The 8,301-nt window shown below is 37.3% G+C and overlaps 1 protein-coding gene and 1 long non-coding RNA gene across 2 annotated transcripts in view; one reads left to right on the top strand and one right to left on the bottom strand.

The window, feature by feature from the left end:
- The first annotated feature begins 7,945 nt into the window (after positions 1–7,945).
- Positions 7,946–8,301, top strand: part of LOC110596625 — a 702-nt gene continuing 346 nt past the window's right edge. The window contains exon 1 of the long non-coding RNA XR_002482593.1: positions 7,946–8,102. This is a non-coding gene — a long non-coding RNA (uncharacterized LOC110596625). The remainder of the gene's footprint in view (positions 8,103–8,301) is intronic.
- WASF1 (WAS protein family member 1) overlaps positions 7,948–8,301 on the bottom strand; it is a 59,804-nt gene continuing 59,450 nt past the window's right edge. Inside the window, exon 11 of the mRNA XM_021718054.1 lies at positions 7,948–8,207. The gene's annotated coding sequence lies outside the window, so the exon portion shown is untranslated. The remainder of the gene's footprint in view (positions 8,208–8,301) is intronic.

The raw sequence follows: 8,301 nt of genomic DNA, 5'->3' as shown, positions 1-8,301 counted from the left end.
TCACTGTAAGGCTTTAACAGTTAAAAAAACTGTTATACTGGATAGAACAATGGAACAGACTAAAGTCTATAAAACGACTCATGTATTTATGTGTATCTATACTGCCACCATTATACAGTCATATTATATAGTCATATGTCAACATAAATAGCATATGTACATTGAATGCAGTGGCACACTCACAGCCACCCCAGTGTCGACCTGCTGGGCTCAGGAGACTTTTCCGCCTTACCCTTAAGTAGCCGGAACTACAGGTATACACTACCACATGAAGCTAATTTTTTGATTTATTGTAGAAATGAGGTCTCACCAAGCCTGTTTTCGAACCTGTGGGCTCAGACAATCCCATTATCTCGGCCTCTCAAAGCGCCGGGATTATAGCTTTGAGCCACTGTGCCTGGCCTGTATTCTTAATAAATTAGCCCTTCACAGTAGTGAGGAAAGGACAATCTTTACAGTGAATGATGCTGTCTTAATTGGATATTCACATAAGAACAAAATGAAACTTAACCCCTGCCTCACAACCACACACACAAAAATTAATTCCAGATGGATTATAGATCTGAATGTGAGAGGTAAAACAACAGTCTCCAGAAGACAACATAGGAGAAATGTCTACAAACATGTTATAAAGAAGTATTTTTTAAACAGGACACAAAAACATTAATAATAAAAAATTGATGACATGAGTTACATTTAATTAGTATTAAGGTGAGAAATAGAAAGCCATAGAAAGGGAGAAAATATGGCTAAATAAACACATTAAAAGGTGCTCAATTTTATTAGTAACCAATAATAAGAAAATTTAAATCACAATAGGATATTGCCACACATCTGCTAGAATGCCAAAAATTAAACAGAATAATACCAGAGAGTGGCAAGGATGTAGAGCAATAGGAATTTTCAGGAATTTCTATTGGTGGGAGTATAGATTGGTACAAGTTATTTGGGAAGCAGTTTGGCATTATTTACTAAAGATGAAAGTTTGCATATACTATGAATAAGTCCACCTCTAGAGATACATTTAACAGAAGTGCCTGCACAAGAACAAGAAACACATGCAAAAATATTCATAGCAGTATTATTTGTAAAAGCCCCAAAGTGCACATTAAAATATTCATCAACAGTAGAATGGATAAGTTGTGGTATATTTGTACCATGGACAACTACAAAACAATGAAAACAAAGCAGTTACATGTAACAACATAGCTGAGTCTCACCAGAAAAATGATTTAAGAGAAGTCAGACCAAAAAAGCACACACCAAACAAAGCACACACCGAAAGATTCATTTATCTAAGTCCACAATGTAGGCAAACTAAACTAAGTATTGGAAAACACAAGCTGAGATGGCAAAAGTCTAGACAGAAGCAAAGAAGTGATGGCCTGGAATCAGGATAGTGGGTACCCTTGGGGTTGGAGTTGGAAAAAGGGTGGTGACTAGGAGGTGGCACAAGAGGGGCTTCTGGAGCAACGGCAATATTCTGTTTCTAGACCTGGATGGTGGTTACACTGTGATAGGTTACTAAGCTGAAAATAGTATGCGCTTTTCTGTATGCATGTTTCACAATAGAAAAGAATAAACAACCAAACAAAAGGAATGAGTCGGTCATGGTAGACATTTCTGAGATGGCTGGGCTAAGGGCAAAATTTTATTGCCGAAACTGCTGTAGAAAATTAACCAAACAAAAAATCAAACCTAACCATCTAACCTAATTTTAATATACTTTAGAAAACACAATTAATAGACTCAAGCATGAGTCTTTACTTTTTTTTGAGCAGAGGGAACTGTCTTCAAAAGAAAAAGAATTCCTGCCCACAGAGTAAATGAGGCAGATGAGATAACTCAGACATGAAAGGGACAGAGAAAAAGTCAAATGTCTTTCCTGCTTCTTGTTTTCAAATTGCATAACTTTCATGGCAGAATTATCTTTGACAGAATCCTTAGAAGTACGATTTCTAGATTTAAAAGATAACAGAATAAAGAGTAGCCGAACATGTTAAAATGGGAATACGGCAGACATTCTGCAGGTGTAATGGGAAAAAAAGGAGGGACTGCACAATAAATGTAAGTAGAAAGAAAACCAAGATGATGTTGAGTCTAGGGGAGCAAAATGAAATCTTAAAAACACAGGAAGCTGGATGATCTGACAATCCAGGAGGCCTGTGAATGTATTTAATGAGAAAAGGAGATCAGACCAGCAGTACAGCAAAAAAGATGAGAATTTCAACATGGGGATTTAATCATGGGATTAAGATATTAAGGAAGATGGTCAATCTTCCCTTGATACAGTCCTTCCCTCCCATTCAAACCCCCTGCTATGATTAATTCAACTGTCTGTTTCTGGCAATTATTTTCAGACTGCTAGAAAAAAAAAAAATCACACATAGTATATTGACCCCCTGTAAGTTCATGGTCACCAGCCTCAACAATGGTAATACTGTATGATAATTTCCTATTTCCCTGGAAAACGCTCCCATTTTTCACAATGGCTGCTTCAAACCATCTGTACTTTTTTAAAAACTGCTGACACGCCTCCTGTTCCTCAATCACCCAGAGCAGTGTTATCATCTACCTCAAATAAAAAATAGATGCCATTATCTTATGTTTTGGGCACCAGACCTTCAAAGTTAACTGCTCGCCCTCCTCCTTCTCTCGTTCCTGCATATGAGATTTCCTTCCACAAATAAAAAAATCCCTTCCCCCACAACCATGTCAGTGATCCTCCCTCCCTGCTTTATGTCCCACACTGTGTCATACATTCTCCAAAACGTGTTCCTCCTGGAAGCCAGGATGCTGGAAGCCACCCTTGACTTCTTCCTTTCTAATTACCAAGTCTGGTATATTCCACATCCTAAATATCTCTTGATCTATCTCATTATCTGCCTCCTCTGCCGCCACCATAACTATCAGCTGTCATTTATACTACCTGGTCTTAGAGCTTGACTGGTGGCTTGACCTCCAAGCTGACGTCTCAAAAATTCAGTAACTATTCTGTAGCCACCAGTTATCATTCCAAAATGCTATACTGGTATGTCACTTCACCAATTTTATTACCCATAAAATAAAATGCAAACTCCTTATATGGTTCCTACTGTCAAAAAGCTGTGGAAAATTAACCAAATCCCAAAAACAAAGCTAAAAGTGTGTTCCTGTTGACCTTTCTAATGTGTTTCTAGCTATCCCACTGCTTGCTGCATTGTACCAAGCACTCCCAGACATTCACATACCTACTTCTTTGCTTGAGAGACTTTCCCTCTCACTTCAACCTTTATCTGTCTAGTTCCACCTCAAACTTTCAATTCTATTTTCTCTCAGAGGCCTTTCCTGACTTCCTAGACTAGGATTGGTCTGTCTGCTATGAGCTTCCCTGATATCACATCCATTGTTCTTTGTTATTTTATCTATATACTCAAAAAGTAGGGCTCTGTCTATTCACTGTTATGGCTTCAATACACAGAGTCTCAAAATTCTGCAGGCATTAAAATGCTGATGTTGAATAAAGGAAAAGAAATATAAGTACATAATAAAAAGAAACACAAAAATAAAAACACCGGGCTCAGTGGCTCAGCCTGTAATCCCACGCCTTTGGGAGGCTGAGGTGAGTGGATTGCCTGAGCCCGTGGGTTTGAGACCCACCTGGGCAACTTGGCAAGACCTCATCTCTACAATAAATCAAAAATTAGCCGGGCGTGGTAGCGCGTGCCTGTAGTTCCAGCTACTTGAAGGCTGAGGTGGAAGGATTGCTGGAGCCCAGCAGGCAAGGCTACGGTGGCCAGGAGCGGCCACTGCACTCCAGTCTGGGCGACAGAGTGAGATTCCAACTCAACAACAACAACAAAAAATAAATAAATAATAAAAACAAACCATTAAAAATAGGAGATGTGCTCCTTCATCTGGAATGATCTAGACAAGAAGTTCCTACAGATTTTCATTGACGTTAGAAAGCAACACTTCATGGCTTTCATAGGTAAGAATGAAACAAACACCTTAAGTAATACTGGAAGTGGTTACAATAGAAGACATAGTGTGATTTAATGACTTTTGTGTCTTTTATATAGTTTCTAGGCCAGAAAGGTAGACAGGGAATTTTATTACTCCTGTAGACATCTGTGTCCTATATAAAAGAGTATTATTGAAAAAGCTAGCCTAAAGGGAGGATGGATAAATAAGACATTTATCAAAAAGTCGGAGTATAACATATACGTACATGCACAAGGATCACATTTACATAGATACTATAAAATACTCAAAATCATTACCATTAAACAAACACACAGAAAAGAAGCCACTGAAAGATGACCTCAGTACATGCTCAGTTATGTTAAAAAATTTTTTCCAAAAAAAAAGAAAAAAAGAGCAGCTGGCCTTACAATAATGAGAAAAAGGTATTGATGACTGCCTCTAAAAAAAGAGTGTCTGAAATGCTCATTCAAGGCTGGTATTCATTCTTTATTCAGAGCCTGGTTGTGAGGCTTGAAAAGCACCAGGGATCACGGATGCATTCTAGAGCCAAGTCATGGGGAACATAAACAAATTTGTTCTTAGTACAGAAATGAATAAAGCAGATAAAAAACAGTTGGTATTACAAGGCTCCTATGCATTCTGTTAGGCTTCAGTATGAAGATTTTAATGAATTATAAGTTATATGGCACCACTTAAAGATACCCTAATTTGATATTACATTTCATTAGTTCAATGCACAAAGCCACCTTTAAATTCTGATACTGCATGATTAATATCTTGCATTAGTTTATTTGCATTTTTAACTAAGTGGATATTACAGAGATAATTAATTCTAAAAATAATTCTTTAACTGTTTAGGAGCTTTAAATAATTTATTTTATACTAGCTTCAGTTTAGGAAACCGGTTTTTTAAAAAAAGCTGGAGTCAAGATAAATGTAGTGGAGTGAAAATGAAGAAATAAACAGCAGCAGTATGTTTACTAAGGGCAAAGTTAAAGCTGGGTTTTGAGAACTTCCGTTAAACTAAAGCACTTGCTCAGTTTTGCTCTCTGCCTTAAGAAATGACTTCAGAAACAATTTTCACCTTTCGGCTACAAGAGTCATTTCTATCCTTTCAATGTATTAAAATACATACAGAGTTTTGATGAAATTAGGATTCGTTTTACATCAACTGTGTTACTGAGATTAGTGGAGAAAAATGTTTAAACAGGAGCAGTGCTTAGGAAGAAATAATTTTAAGAGCCCCAGTGGACAGAACAGAAAGAGGGATATTTCTGAACCTGTTTGTGATAAGAGATATTGTGAGTTGTCTATTTAAGACAACGTCCTAGCTGTCTTGTGAATAATTTATTTGGCAAACTCAAATACTGTGATGTAAAACGGTATGATTGTCACTTGAGGAAAGCCTATAATAAAAGAATCAGAGACATTCAAAAGGAATACGGACTCCAGTTGTGGCAATCAGAGAAGACTTCATGAAAATACAGATGTGAGGTGGCTGTTAACAAAAGGGCAGGGCTCCCGCCTGGGCAACTTGACAAGACCTCATCTCTACAATAAACAAAAAATTAGCTGGGCATGGTAGCACGGGCCTGTAGTTCCAGCTACTTGGAAGGCTGAGGTGGAAGGATCGCTGGAGCCCAGCAGGTCGAGGCTGCGGTGGCCAGGAGCGGCCACTGCACTCTAGTCTAGGCGACAGAGTGAGAGACTCCAACTCAAAAAACCCCCAACCCCCTCCCAAAAAAAAAATACAAAAGGGCAGGGCTTTCTAAAAGTGGAACCAGAGGAAGGTGTCTCATTATTTACAGAATATAAAAACGCTTTGGAAGTCATCTCGTTTGTCCAGGCTGATGACAAGTTATGAAAAGCAGGGGTGGTAGCTTAAAATGCCTTACAAATCTGAAGCTTATGAATGCGTTTTACTTAAGAAAAGATACAGAAAAACTCCCTTCCTTCACAGTGACTGCATTTCATCCCAAACACCACTACTGCTACGTATTTCCCTCTGTTCATTCTGACCATTATGAGGGAGGAGAAAACGAAGAAACAGTGCCACAAAGTCCAAACGAATTGAAAGCTTTAGGGGAGTAGGATAACCACAGAATGCAGACAAAATAGACTAAGGGCTACAAAGCTTCCGTGGGATTGGTAACATGGAGGTAAGTGGGTGACTTCGACCAAAACAAGTGAAGCCAATTGTTCCGCCACGGCATACAACTCATTTTTCTCTGAGTCTACTCTTCTGCATGGCATTGTTGAACAGTAAAATAATTCAAGAAGAAGAAGATAGTCATTACCAAGTAACTTTCATTCTTCTTAGGGTATTAAAACTAAATACTGAATAAGCTGTTCCAAAATTCCCTCAGCAAGTTAAGCTGAATATTTAGACTTAAAGGTTATTTTAATTTTAAAACGGACACTACATATCTGGCTTCTTCAGTCTGTAGAACTTTTGTATTTTCTAGAAATGTTCTTTTAAAAAGACCTATCGTAACTATTGTGTTTTCATATGACTGGGTTATACTGATTAACATGCCTACTTCTATTATTAAGAAATCTGGCAATCCCTTCGGGTCCCCTCCCACTGTGGGAGTTTTTCTGTCCTCTCAATAAATAAACACTGCTTTCTCAAAAAAGAAAGAAAGAAAGACAGGAAGGAAGGAAGGAAGGAAGAAAGAAAAAAGAAAGAAATCTTCACCAGTTTCCTTTTGTATCATCCTTAACTGCTTCAGCACCAGTACCCTTATTTATGTTCATCTGGCCACAGTTGAGCTTTATAAAAAATATATACTAATTGCTACCTTTTGACCATAAGTACACTCAGGAAGACAGACTTTAAACTGCACCATATTTTGAGATAAATTTGACAATACACATTTTCATGAGGTTGGAAGGGAACCTCAAATGGCTATCTAATCTCTTGTCCTAAACTGCTACCCAAAGGAACAGATCAAATTTTTTGTTTATTAAAATCAACAGGAAATGTTTAAGTCAAAACGAAATTGCTACAATCAAACTTTCTTCAATATTCCCACCTACAAAGATTACAGGTCATGAGTAGTCTGCCTAAATAACCCCCAAATTATCAAGTTTCCAAGTGACCTCATGTAGTAACTATTGTCACAATAATGTTGCATAAAATAACCCACCCCAAAACTCAGGTGTTAGACAACAAGCATTTACTTTTGCACATAAATTTATGGGTCATTGACTGGGCTGGGCTAGGTTAATCTCAGCCAGGCTTTGTTCATATGCCTGCATTCAGCCAGCAGTAAAATTTGGGCTTGGCTGGTCTCAGACAGCCCACCTGGGATGCCTCTCCTCCGTAAGATTTCTGATCTTCAGCAAGCTAGTCTGGGCTTGTTTCCTTGGCAGAGGCAAGTTTGCAAGAGCAAGAGAGAATCGATGCTTCTTCTTGAGGTCTAGGCATAGAACTGGCTCAATGTCATTTTTGCCACATGCTAATTGGCAAATCAAGTTTCAGGGACACCCAGGTTCAAAAACATAAGAACAGAACCTACCCCTTGATAGAAAGAAATGGAAAATTAGTAGATACAGGCAAGGCTGGAGATTGTAGTCACTTTCACCATCAAGTCACCCCAAACCTCATTTGGTCTTTTCTTTAAGTAATCTGATATTAATGGTGCTTCCCCCTACTTGAATTGGACTGTATGAACATTAACTCATCTTATCATTGCAAAACATACATTCAAAAACAGTTAAACTGAAATCAAGGTATGCTAAAATTAGATGACAAGTTGAGGTTTTAAGACCACAAGCAGTTGAGAAATACAGATTTTGTGACTTCAGAATAAAATGACATAAAAGCTATCTTACATACCAGACAAAATGGATTAATACAATTAAGAGAAATTATATAACTTAAGTTTTTTTTTTAATTTTGTTTACTATTTATGTATTTAGAGTCTATAGCATTTGCTAAGCTATCAGAAAAATTTTATTCAAAGAGCAACACCCATGAACTTTTAAAATGAACCATTTATTAAATCAGACTTATTATTAACAGTTATGTAAGTTACATGTATGTTTAAGTCAGTATTTCACATGGAAAATTTTTAAACTCCTATAGGCAAGCAAAATTTTATCACACAATATATAAGTAGGAAGGGAGGGGAGTACTGCTAAACATTCAAATAAGGCAAGTATTTAAAAATAATAAAACAATAATTAAAAAAATTCAAGCATTCCTTTAAGAGAATTCAATACTACAAGCTAAATGACTTTCTGAGTGTATCCATATTATCAAGGCAGTGCTTCTCCTATCAAAATACCATAAAATGGAATAAGGCTCATTAATAGACACAGCTGCCCTCA

The sequence above is a fragment of the Carlito syrichta genome, unplaced genomic scaffold, assembly GCF_000164805.1.
Source record: "Carlito syrichta isolate Samal-C Ts95f unplaced genomic scaffold, Tarsius_syrichta-2.0.1 Scaffold311768, whole genome shotgun sequence".
In the NCBI taxonomy this organism is placed as follows: domain Eukaryota; kingdom Metazoa; phylum Chordata; class Mammalia; order Primates; family Tarsiidae; genus Carlito; species Carlito syrichta.
Note: the sequence above shows the minus strand (reverse complement) of the source record. Positions and strands in the feature narration are given on the sequence as shown.